The following is a 13525-nucleotide window of genomic DNA, read 5'->3' on the forward strand; positions in this document are numbered from 1 at the left end:
TTCGGACAGGAGAAGCAGGGACAAGGATAAGAAGTATGTGCTGAAGCTGGGCAGGTATACACCACACAAGAGGCAGTGAAAAAAACCCTGACATGCCACCCATTCACTGGACGTGATCACACAGGCCTGCTCAGACGATATGATTCATCAATTAAAATCACATTTTAAATAAACACGTCCGTGTAATCATTTCTCTTGTCAGCCGGCCTATTCATGCTCAGCACGCAAACCCTCTGAGCGCACACCTGAGCAGTGTAAGCAATCGTCAGCTCAGGCAGGAAACAAGGAGGGGGAGGGTTGGGGGAGGGCAGGTTGGCATTTCACCCCAGGCCACTCATTTGTCACAATTGTCACAGAATGCACAAACACAAATTACTGAATTATAACTGCGGATGTGTGTGTCCTGTCTCGGCGAAATCGCGACAGCGCTGGGAGCTGTCATAACGAGGGGGGTGGGGTTGGGAGTCTGGAGGGAGGTAGACCAAGGTTTCAGGAGTCCTGTTGGAGTTGCGTTGAGTTTGTTTGGGTCAAAAAAAATAGGAAGAGAAAAAAAAAACACTGAGTGCATGGTTGACTGCAAACGGGAGAGGACAAATAGAAAAGAATCATAATCATGTAATGAGATATAAAGAGGGATTGATACGGTGGATTCATATGTCACTGCCTTTTCCACATAGAAAACAAACACACTGTTCAGACTAAATAAGCTTATATTAGCATTTAAAAACAGCACTACCTCCGTTACTGTGATTTATTGGTGTTTTTACTGTAAACAAATGAGAAAAGCAGCCGCCTGTCACACATGAACCCTCCTCTTGAGAGATGAAATGGTTCTTTGTTGAAATGTGAACTTAAGAGGATCAGATTTACTGCAGACAATAAATAAACCCAGACTGAGGTGAAGCACAGCTGATTCAGTGTTAGATTTTTAAGATTGCTTTTTGTCTTTGTTTTATCGGACAGATTCAGAGAGACGGGACACGTAGGGAGCGAGAGGGAATAACATGCATGAGTCGATCCTTCGACCAGTGCAACAAGGACTGTGGCATCAGTAGATGGGGTGCATAAACCAGCGCCCCAAAGTTAACTTATTAAAACAATCCAAAGTCAATATTTTAGCTTTTTTTTTTATAATTATGTTGTTGTTTTCCAAACATTCACTGCATCCAGCTTCTGCAGCTTCATGTGAGGATTGCTGTTGGTCTTTGTTTACATCACTTTTAACTGCATAGGAACTTAACACATTTCAAGATGCTACCTTGAGTATCCCAATAGTGACTGGATGTCTGATGCCAACATGATAATGATGCTAATATTTCAATAATGGTGATACATGTTATCAGCCAGTTGTTCACTATTGGTGAAGAAGAGTTTTTAGATTTTGTACATAACACAAGATATATGATATGTTAAAGGTGACATATCATGCAAAATTGACTTTTTAATGGTTCTCTACCTGAAATATGTTTCCCTGGCATGTCTACAAACCCCCCGAGAATGAAAAAAATCCATTCTGCCCCTGTTCTGATTTCTCCACCTTTCTGTAAATGTGTGTGAAACGAGCCGTTTCAGACTTCAGTGTTTTTGTTACGTAACAACAATATCCGGTCTGTCACGGAGTCAGAGCTCGGAGCTTGTTCAGCCCATAGACTGTATAAAATAATACTGAATCCCTCCTCCGTTTTTCATTACCTGCACACGTGTGCTAACAAGGAGCTTAGGAGGGAGGCATGCTAGTTGTAGGCTGTCTTAATAAACACAAAGGTCGGTTTTACTCCCCACGTCTGCAGATTTGAAGATCTAGTGGATGATTTTTATTTACCATGGATAAATGCTAGCGCTAGTTAGCATAGCTAAATAGCTACATGTCGTAGCTGTAGCTGTGTACCAAGACACACGTCTACATACTGACAAATAAAACAACAAGAAACACAGAATCTGTGACCAATCCTTCAGAAAGGTCCCGCTGCCTTTCTGGCAGAGGTCGGTTTTACTCCCCACGTCTGCAGATTTGAAGATCTAGTGGATGATTTTTATTTGTCATGGATAAGTGCTAGCGCTAGTTAGCATAGCCACATAGCTACATGTTTGTAGCTGTGTACCAAGACACACGTCGACATACTGACAAATGAAACAACAAGAAACACAGAATCTGTGACCAATCCTTCAGAAAGGTCCTGCTACAGGCGCCTCTCCGTCAGGATCAGATTCTGGATCAGATTCAGAGGGTTGAAGTAACGTGATCTCTGAGCAGCCGTGTATATTCAGCTAACATGTAAACATTAGATCAACGTGCTGGACAGCCGAGGCACATCCACTTCCTGAGGGGGCGTGGTCAGAGAGAAAACAGAGTGTTCTGAGGAGGACTGAAGAAGAGGGTTTTTCAGGCATGCCAAAATCTGATTTCAAAGTGTTTTTTTGAGCATAAACTTTAAAGACATGTTTTGGGGACCTCTTAGACCAATATATATTGATGAAGAAAGCGTGATATGTCACCTTTAAGCCAACTATAGGTGACGATGTTTAATCACCTAAACATGCACCCTTGGATATAAACTTACAGCCAATCAGAATAATTGTAACCTGATCCCCTAATTTAACATTGCTGAATTATGTTAACCCTGACCCTAACCTAACCCTAATCCTTAGAAAGGAGAAGACCAGTGCCAATCTACTATTTTCAAGTTAACGCATTGCAGGATTTATAATCTGTAGGAGCCATGAAGGATTTGAGTGTTTATTGTATCTTATTTTAAGGTATAGGGTAGTTTATTAATTGTATTTTTTTGTGTGTGTTATCTTTGTTGTTTGTTTACAGTATGGTTTATTGTGGGGTCAGTTAATTAGGTTATTTATGGGTCATGTGTTAGGGGTGGGGGTATTCAGATCATTTAGGCCTACTGTTTTCTTTTGTTTGGAGGTAGAGAGAAGGGGTGAGCTCTTATTTATCCCTTATTTTCACTATTTTCTTTTGTGCACTTAATCGTGAGTTGATTATCCTTTTTCGTTAATAAAAAGGTTAAACTTACTTTTTTGTGCATTAGTGATTTTTGCTTTTGGCGCGTCCGACACTTAACTAGGCCCAACCTCAGCCTCTCAGAGGATTTTGGCTCTTCGTAGTCGCTACAATCTGGATGATGCCAGTGGTGAAATCAAAATCAAAATCAGAGGGGTGGTAACTTTTGGTAAAAATGAAGTGTGAAAAAACAGAATAAGGTATGTTGTCATACTGCAGAGATGCTCTGGAAAAACCTGAGTTTGACTTTTTAATGAAGAAAAATCAGGATGTTAAAATGATCTCTAATTATGAATCACATTAGAATAAGAAAAGCACAAAGTAAAAGCTTTTCAATGTTTTCACAAAATGATACAGCCATTAAAGCAACCTATCAGATAGCATTTACAATCACTGATAAGTACTATCACCATGTTACCATGATGATGGGATAGTGAAAATTAAGCTAAGGATGTAAAGATTTATTCTGTAGAATGTAGTAATGCAACAATCCCCCAGTCACTCCTCTACGTGACAGGATGTCTTGGCTATCTTTATCCATCCTGCACGGACTCAATCCTCAGTGTGTCTAAAAGAGGTGCTGGTATGTGTCTGACTCGCTCTGTTGTGCAGCGAGTGTGTGCCGAGGTGAACCACACAGGTACGCTGGGCCAGACACAGGAAACGTATTAACATGGACCGCCGTTTACTCTCCTAACCACAGCCAGTCCCACAGGGACGCGGATAAAGAGCCAGAGCCAGAGTCTCCTCACACACACACGTACACACACACACCAATCCAAACATATAAATCCAGATAAACTAGACAGTTACACAGACAGACACACAATAATTTGAATATATGCTGCAAAAATGAACCATAAAAATGCAAATAGAGACCCAGTCACACAAAAATGCAGATATTAAACACAAATTATGCCAAACACACACGAATAAAAACATCAATTAAAATATGTAAAAATAAAAATGTCTAAATATTTTCATGTGTACAAACACACACACACACACACACACACACACACACACACACACACACACACACACACACACACACACACTCAGACACACACACACACACACACACACACACACACACACACACACACACACACTCAGACACAGTGACACTCTCACAGACAGAGACAGGCCTCTCCACGTTAACACCTGTCCACGCTATAGACATTCACACACTGTCCATTAACACCTACATAAAACACCTACAGGCACCCGTACTCCATTAGAGGTCAGCGCCCAGCTCCTCAATTTCATGGCCCATGTATGAGGGCGGGAGAGGTGACGGTGATGACAGAAGGGCAGGCGAGCTGCACGGCTGCAGAAGCACTATCACTGACTCGCACACGCGCAGCAACAGACGAGCGCTTGTGCACACATCTTAATCCCAGCTGTGAGTGTCGGCTTTCACAAGAGCTGGAGTCAAAGTCTGTTCATCTGTGAGTCAGTTTAATTTTATGAGCTTTACAAAATTGATCTCTTTACACTTCATCATGAAGCAGTTGTAGAGTGTACTTCTGAAGGATTGCAATAACTTCAATACCCAACAATAAAAAGATTGATCATCTATCTTCTCCTCTTTGGATTTTTTGCTCCTTCAGATCCTGAGCTCTACTTTCTTGAATGCATTTGAGGGAAATATGTGCTTTGTGATTACATACACACTGCAATAACAATATTAAGTGTGACATGCATTTTAGGGGTGTAATGATTTGTCAACTTAGCCCCCCGCAGGTCTGCAGCACTTCCATTAGGAAGTCTGGATTTGAAGCTTTGTACTTTTGCAGTTATTTTCTGCTTTAGTCTCATTTTGACTTTGCATCATTTGTGTACTCAGGGTGTTTCTGTTAATGCAGTTTTTCTGGGGGCATTAACACCTTTATTAGAGAGGAAAGGACATTAGATAGAGGAGGAAACAAGGAGAGAGAGTGAGGGAATGACATGCGAGGAAGGGCTGCAGGCCAGATTCAAACCCAGGCCGCCCTCTACATGGGTAGGCGACTTAACCATCAGGCTAAATCCACGCCTGTTCTTTTTTTTAGTTGCATGTTTTTTTTTTATTTGCAGTGTGTTTCCATTCTTGTATTTGTTTTGGACCTCTTGGATGTGTTTTAGAATTTGCAGAGTTCAAGAATTTGCAGCAAGTGTCTCCTCATGAAGATAGTTACAGATTGCCTGTCCTTATCGGCCATAACAAAAACAACAAACAAAAGTGGATGGCTAAATTGCGTGCAGACAAATTGAAATGTCAGTAATTAGTCAGTTACATGATTGTGTGTGTTTTCATGCTGTTTGCAAACATAACTTAATTTTTGCAGAGCTGAGTTGTTGAGAAGTGAGCCCTCTCACATTCTTACTATCTCTGCTGAGAGCAGCATACTTGAAACAGGGACCAGGAAATGACAGGCCTAGCCCTCATGCACATTAACTGTAACTCAGAGCTTTCTGTCTATGTGCTGTTTATCACATTTTCAAAGATACATGTATCTTCAACATGACCCTCCTGAATCCACACTAAAGCCACAGAACTGTTTTTTTTTTACCACTAAAATAGCACCGGTAATCTGAGGGAGGCTGATGGGTAGCTTGAGCTCATCTGACTGCATCATTATGGTGTGAAAGTATGGTCATTATACCCAGACCTTCATCCAACAGGTCAAATGTACAAATGAGGGGTGAAAACACACATTAGTTATTAACACTGAATACATTTAGTTTTTAAAAGGGATTAAATTAGACTTTTGTCATGTGTTAATCGACTAACTCAGTTCACTTGGATGAGTTTTTGAGTCCTTCTTTTCATTTCCCTCATTTTAGTGACTCCGTTCTCTCCCTCCCTCCCTCCCTCCCTCCCTCTCAACAATATTGAGTTCTTCTCTTCAACTATCAAACTCTCTCCTCTCTTTCTGCTCTCGTTCCCCTCCCGCTCACACAGGAACTGCGTCTCTTCCATGGCTGGGAGCTTGTAATTTGTTACAGGCGGCTGGGCGGGCACAGAGCTCTCTCCCTCTTATCTGGACAAGGGATCACCGGGAAAATCATATCAGAGGGAAGGCGTGTTTAAATATAGCTGTAATTGCTGCAATCATTTCTTGCTGTCTCTTCGACCCCCCCCCGTCTCACAAAGACCCCACCTCCGTCTCTCTGACTTTCTCCATATTCTCCTCCTTCTCCTTCGCCTTTCTCTCCCCCCCCTCAGCTTTTCAGAGCAGCCTCCCTCTTCCCCAGCGTTTCCTCCTCTAGTATCCAGTTAATCCCGGCTCGTGGTGTGGGCTCGGGGGCTGACAGTTGCATGACAAGGAATGTTTCCCTTTGTAAGGGCCTACTTCCTCCTCGTGCAGTTTTAGCCTAATTGAAATGTTTCCTATTGAGCTCAATCAAGGGGGCAATTACCTAATTATTCGCTTATGCCTTACTCGACCTGGTACAGAAGAGAGAGAGAGAGAGAGAGACGGGGAGCTCAAGAGAGGGGGAGAGAGGCAGTGAAGGTTGTAAAAATGTGAGGAGAAAGAGGGAAAATAAAGGAATAGATGAGCTGAAGGAGCATTTTGTGCAGCAGAACCAGTAAAAGGATTTAAATGTGCACACTGCAAGAAATGTCAAGTTTAGAATCTGTATTAGTTGAACAACAGAGCTGGAAGAAATGTCAAATTGAAAGAGTGTGTCTAAAACACTTGGGGTAGCAGCCTAATGTAGAGATATTGCTTAGTACACAAGAATAACCTCATGAAATGAAATGAAGACTAGGACTGTTTTAGCACACTTGATCAAGTCTTACTGTAATACTGAATTAAAGATAACTTCAGATGCACTGTTGCTGCGGTGCACAGAGGACAAAAAGGTGCACGTCTGAGAAAGCGTCAGGTTTTATGGGCTCATAAGGAGACGAATTATCAAAGAGAGGAGCGAGGGGGACGGGAGGGAGACGAGAGGGAGACATTAAAGGAGCTGGAATGTTTTGTCCCAGCTCAGCCGGCCTCCCAACACATTTAATAATGAGACAGGTAATAAAACACACTGGCACACGCAGCCTCATTTGGGCACACATGCACATATCACGGGTTAAAAATGGGAGGACGTGTTTTCGTACGTTTCTTTCCAGGCTTTCCCCTGACATTAAAATAGATTGCCTATGTCATGTCCTGAAGCATAATAAACAACATTTTATAGCTCATTTGAAAAAGGAGTGTGTTAAAAAGCAATCAGTACGTCGTTAAAAGTATCCATCTTGCGTAAAGTAAAGCTTTACTTTTGAATAATTTACCCCAGCTCGGTGAAAAATGTCCCTCAGAGCGCGATGGATGGTGTGAATATGGCTACCTGTGTGAGAGAGGCTGTGTAGGCTCTGATCTGAATTCTGCCCTTCTTCTCTCTCTCTCTCATCTCCGCGAGCCCGCCCCCATCCGCTGATTCAACAAGTGTTGGCCGGGCTGCTCTTAAATCAATCATTTAAATATATGGATAAATCAGCGAGGGTCTGGGTTTAAGCACACATGCCGTAGCTTAATTCACCCGAGCAAACGAGCACAGCAGCCATATTTCAGCCAACATGTGCACCACTGTTGTCTAAACAAGCGCTGCGAGGCACGCCGCAGAGGAGGGTCCTGGCTGGAGGTCATGGAAAGCAGTTATAATGCGTGCACACAAACACAAATACATATACTCACACACGCACACACACACACAGGCCGTGAAGGGAGTGAGCGCCCTGGCTTGAGGTCATGGAAATCCGTTATAATGCCGCCTTTCACCAGGGAAAATGAGAGGAGCAGCCGATCACAGACACAAGCTGCTTTCCTGTGACACATATGAGCATGTGGACACACATCCAGCACATGTACACACACACACACATACGGTCAAACACATGGTCTCAAAACACACAGAAATAGGCAGGCAAAACATATGACGGCCTGATATGCGCACACACACACACACTCACACACACACACACAGAGAAAGAGTCGCATTGACCTCCAGGTCCGCAGAGAGAAGAAAAATGGAAGCCCACTCTCTCACAGGCTGGGTGGGCTGGTCAGCTGGACTTAGCGGGGCAGTGCATCTGGGAATTCTGCTAAAACGCTTACACACACACACACACACACACGCAAATACACATTCTTTTACTTCACTGTTTTCAGATTTCTTTGAATCTGTGGGTTGTTTCACTTCCATACGCGCAAAAGAAAAACAAAAGAAAAATTGGATTCAGAGATAAAAATGTAAATGTGAGCGATGAAGTGATGCAGGCTAGGAGAAGACGTCTGATCTCTGAGAATCACTTTGCTGTGTACAATAAAAAAAAATGCAAATGTGAAAAAACTAAGTTCAAAACAAACTGAATGCAACATTTTTGAATGTAAAGTTGAGAGTGAGCTGAAGAAGTAAGTAGAAGATGAGTTGTTATACGTAATGAATGAAAATGTAAAAAAAAAAAAAAAAAGAGATAAGAATAAAAAGAATAACTTGAACTATTTAAAACTAGATTTTTTATTTTAATTTATTTTTTCAGGCTTCTTTGTGTCTTTGTGCAGAGAGGATAGGACCGTGGAAAGAGCAGGAAACCAGGTGAGAGAGTTCGTAATAACATGAGGGAAACAGGTCACATGTTTAAATGAGCCAGGCAATTTGCTTGAGAACTATAGTCCCTGTACCTGGGGCGTGAAACAAAACCCTGGGCAGAGCTGGAGTCCCAAAACTTGAAGATTTTAATGTATATTTATAACATAAAGACGTGCAAGCTTAAGAAAAAAAAGACTGAACAGAGAGAGAGAGAGAGATCTGTTGATGAACTTATTATTTGCAATTAACGCAAATGTTAAGAAAAGCTCCTTTTTTTATTTTTTTTAAATATGACCTGATTTTTATTGTAAATAAATAACATAAAAAGTTAAAATTAAAGGGAGAAGAAATTATAAGGACAGACAACAAAAAGATCAGAGGACTCACCAGACACATATAATGACTGTAAATGTGACAAAGCTAGCATTAAAAAAACAACAAAAAAAATAAATATTAATGGGAATTTGAAAAAACTAAGCAGAGACGCCCCCCACCCCACACCCCCCAAAAAAAAGCAGAAAGAGAAGGACTGTGAACAGAAAGCCCGAGCAGATCTGTGGACCATCCAGGTGGTCTTACCCCCATAGCATGCATGGGCACTGCGCTGACTCAGAGGGCAGAACCTGAAACCCATGCAAATGTGATCAGCAGAGCTGCTCTTGATTGGGACGGCCGCATACGATTAAATATAATTGCAAAAAACCTTTTCCAAATGCCTCAGTGGTTTTTGAAAAAGTAGGAAGGAAGGATTTAAAACCAATTCCCTGCGTCTTTTTTTTTTTTGGAGAATTGGGAGAAGGAGAGAGAGAGAAAGGAAAATTAGGTGTGTGTGTGTGGGGGTGTGTGTGTTTGTGAGAAAAAGTTGCAAGCCGTTGAGAGCCTGAGATAAAAATGTGACTGACTCTTTTCTCACCGGGGCCGGTTTTTACATGCACACGCTGAGCAGGGAGGCTTTGCCGGCAGATAAAGTAGGACGGGGTTCGGGGGCAGAGCCGTCACACTCGGATGATTGATGGCTCAGTGTGAATGCTTAAGTCAACAGAGCATGAGCACGTCTCAGCAGCCCTGCCCGGGCCCTCCACTCAGCACCTATTTAAGGGTCAGGTGCTTCACAACACACTGACTGTGCAGCCGCTCCCATTATCTTATCAAAGCCTGCACTGAGCAAAGAGAAAGGGGAAATTAGCACTCAGCTCTGAAAAGCATGACACGCATGATATTAGTGAAAAGTGGAACTGTTGATGTCCTGATGACAGTGCAAAATTAACAAATGTATCTACTTCAGATTCTTTGGATAAACTCAGAGACTACATGGATACATTCAGATTATTCAAAGCTGTCTGAAAGCAGTACCATGTATTCACACTCTGTTGGTCTCTTTAATTGTGCTTTGTGTTCTTCTTTTTCACAAAGAGATTCCTCCTTCAGTACATGTGAATGGTCATGGTGAGGGAGACGAGGTGCAGTCATTTTCCTTTGCAACAATTAAAACTATTTATGGCTTTAACTGTCCACATTTTGAAAAATTACATGAGGCAAAAGCCCCTGCTGAACTTTGTCAACACAAATATGTGCTCATACTGTACTCAGACTTCACTTTTTGTGACCACTAAATGTTTTATCTACTTACTAAAGCAAATATATGATTTCCCCAACATGTCAAAATATTCCTTTCACTGTTTTAAAGTCTACATTTTGGTGATACAGGATTCCACTGGACAGCCGAGTTGCCCACCTGGTTATGTCCTATTTAAAGCTCTATTCACACCTGCACAATAGCCCAACTTGGGCGAGAATTTTCCTTTTCATCCCCAAAGTAAAATTTCCCCAAGAAGTCAGGGTGAGGCAATGTGAGAACACAGCAGGAAATAGTCTGGGAACAAACAGGGTGATGACAGGGCCCAGAGGTGATGACATTTAAATCATCATGCAACTGGTGTGAACCAAGAAGAGCGGCATGTAAGAGGATGAATAAAAACACCCCACGCCGAGGAAGAATCAGAAGCCTTTGTTGCTTTGTACTGCTTTATGTTGTAAATGTTAAACTGTCGCTTTTGCAGCTCGCCTTTGATGTCATGGCATAACCCCAAGACTCAGATCCTGCCCCTACCCACCAGCCCCCTTGTCTGACAGTGAAAACGTCACACTGTGAGGGACATGTGTGAACAAACAAAAAACCTGAGGGTGAGTTCCTGAAAATGTGTGTGAAAGAGGCTTAAAGTGGAGTCCTGATCACTGTGTCCTGAGTTATTTTTACTTCTGGAGTTTAAAGTTCCACAAACAGTAAAAAAAAAAAAAAAGTGGGACAAAGTTTCACCATAGAGTCCCAGCTATTGTTTTTTTGGACAATACTAATTTTTGAAGAGGAAAGATTTTGTTTAGTATTGTTTGTTACGTCAAAAATATAAGTTAATAACGATATATCTGTTAAAGATCTTTATCAGTCAATAATCAGTTGACAAACAAATCTCAGGTTCTTTGTTTTGCAGCTGCATTTTCACTGAGAGTGTGTTTTCACTTGAGTATTTGCATTCAGGAGTGCAAGCTGTTCATGTGCACATGTGCTCCTTGAGAATGCATGCATATTCTCCAGACTTGTGCATGAGGGAGGCTTTGGAGAGTTCTGTGTTACTTGTTGCAGCAGGCAGGTGTCCACCCTGCTGATCTGCGGGCTGTTCCACTTCAACACCTAGTCAACAAACCCCCCAAAGCCTCCTTCAAATGCTCCACCCACCCTCCACTCCATCATGTCTTAAAAGAATCCAGGTAAAAGAGCTGCCTGTTTTCTTTCCTTTGAATTCACAGGAGTTAAACTCCCCTGTCTCATGGGGTGTAATTAGAAATGTGTATTCCCTCATCCCCATCTGGGGACAATGATGGTGTTTACAGTTCACTGGGAGGCCGCGCATTGTTTTAAACCTGAGTCTTGTTTTCATGGTTTAGGACATCTTTTTTATTTATTTTATGATAACTTTCACTCACAAGGAACTCTTTGTAACGGGAAGGTAACAAGAGAGCAGTCAGATGACCAGACGGTGATTGAGTTAGGGGGATAAAGTTAAATGTGAATTTGTTTACAGCTTGTCTGAATGTCCGACCATTGATGATGTTTGGTCTATGGACGGCTCTTATGTCTGTTTTGAGATGGAGCTAAAGCACAGTAGACATTATGTATTAAAAACTTTGAGTCAACAGAGGAACGTTTGTCAAAACTACAAAAATTTACTCAGTGTAGGAATACAAGGAGCGGACATAGGGACGTTTCAAAGTGACTAATTTCAGGTAAGAAACGGTCAAAACTGAGCACAAATTATTTTAAACGGCTAAACACAGGATCACAGATCTGCAGGTAAACAACATCAAATTGGTTTGCCAAGGGGCTTACATTATCAGAGCTAGCACCACCAGTCTTAACGTCCACTTGCCTGTGCTTTAGGCATTGTTTCAGATGAGTGGTTAGATATCAGTTTAACCAGACAGAGTGTTCACACAACTTTATCTCCATTTTCTAGATTAAAATACTAACAAACTGTTCTTTGCTACAAGGTTCTATCTGTCATCTGTGCTTGATTACATCTAGGTGGTAGAGCGTTTTAGCATTATGGCCATTAACCAGAGCTGCAGCCCAGGCTGGCAAAAGGTGGCTGCGCTATATCTTAAGCCTGATTTATACTTCTGCGTCAAATCGACAGTGTAGCCTACGCTGGGGGCCTGTGTAGCTCCCGTACCTACGCAGAGCATAGACTGTAAATAAAAATGGACAGCGTTGCTCCGCCTCTTCCTGTTGTACAGTTCTGAAGCCAAAAAAATCCCACTCCTGGGTGCAGCCATTGTGCAGCCAGAGCCTGCAAAGCCACTGTAATAAGCTCCACCCTACAGCGTAGCGTCACAAGACGCTGTGTGTCCTTTGAAGTTTCCCTCTACGGCGGCTGTGAATCAAAGGAAACAGGAAGTAAAACCCCGTTTTTTAAACTCTAATAACTCACGAAAAAGAAACTTTTCAGGAAAAAGAGGCCTTGAACACAAAACAGTCAAATACTAACTACATATCACCACAGCATACGGATATGAGAAACATTTGTACGACGTGTATTTATTTTTTAAAGTTTGACTGCTCCCCCATTCAAATGAATGGAGGAGACGGATTTTTTTACCTATACTGCAGCCAGCCACCAGGGGGCAGACACACTGCTGAAAGCCTCACCACCAGGGCCTTGTCCGGCACGCTTGACGCAGAAGCCTACACACATAGCTGACGTGCGCCTCCTCCAAAATGTAACTAGTCGTAGAATTGACGCGGACTGCAAGCCCTGTGATTGGTCCGCTCGGCGGCATTGTATTTCCCGCATTTACAGGACTTCCGGGATCCCGGACATCAGCCGCACATCGGCCGTGTATCTGACCTCCTCCTCTCTATTCTTCATGTAATCATGTCTGTATGATAAACAGCAACATGTATCAGCTGTAGATTAACATAACACGCTCTGAATCTCTGTGGAAAAGTAAACACAGATCGTAGCGGGACCGGAAGCAGGCGACCGGCTATCAGAGAGACCACACTGCCCTCAAGGGTTTCGGCGGAGAATAGCTGCACGGCATGGACACACCGACGCACAAGTATGTGGGGCTCATATCCGTGTCAGCCCCTGCTGTGTAGGGGCGACGCAGAAGTATAAATCAGCCTTAAGACACAATATATGACCAGTGTTGTGGGCCTCAAATAATTGAAAATATTAATCATTTGTTTCACTGACAAGAAATTCTGGTGCAGACAAACAGGATGTGTATGTTTCATCGTTAAGTTGACCAAGCTAAAGCCAGGAGGCTATAAGCCCGCCTCTTTGCTTGGTTCTAGGTTGATCAAAAGTTAGGTTGAGTCTTCGTTTCCAACATGGCGACGGCCATCGTTGGGATTCTCCAGAAACGAATATCTTT

At 42.4% G+C, this 13525-nt stretch overlaps 1 protein-coding gene across 2 annotated transcripts in view; it reads right to left on the minus strand.

The window, feature by feature from the left end:
* Nucleotides 1-13525, minus strand: part of slc25a21 (solute carrier family 25 member 21) — a 144418-nt gene that overhangs the window by 67756 nt on the left and 63137 nt on the right. The gene's annotated exons all lie outside the window — the stretch shown is intronic.

Source organism: Notolabrus celidotus, chromosome 22 (assembly GCF_009762535.1).
Source record: "Notolabrus celidotus isolate fNotCel1 chromosome 22, fNotCel1.pri, whole genome shotgun sequence".
NCBI classification, from domain to species: Eukaryota; Metazoa; Chordata; class Actinopteri; order Labriformes; family Labridae; genus Notolabrus; species Notolabrus celidotus.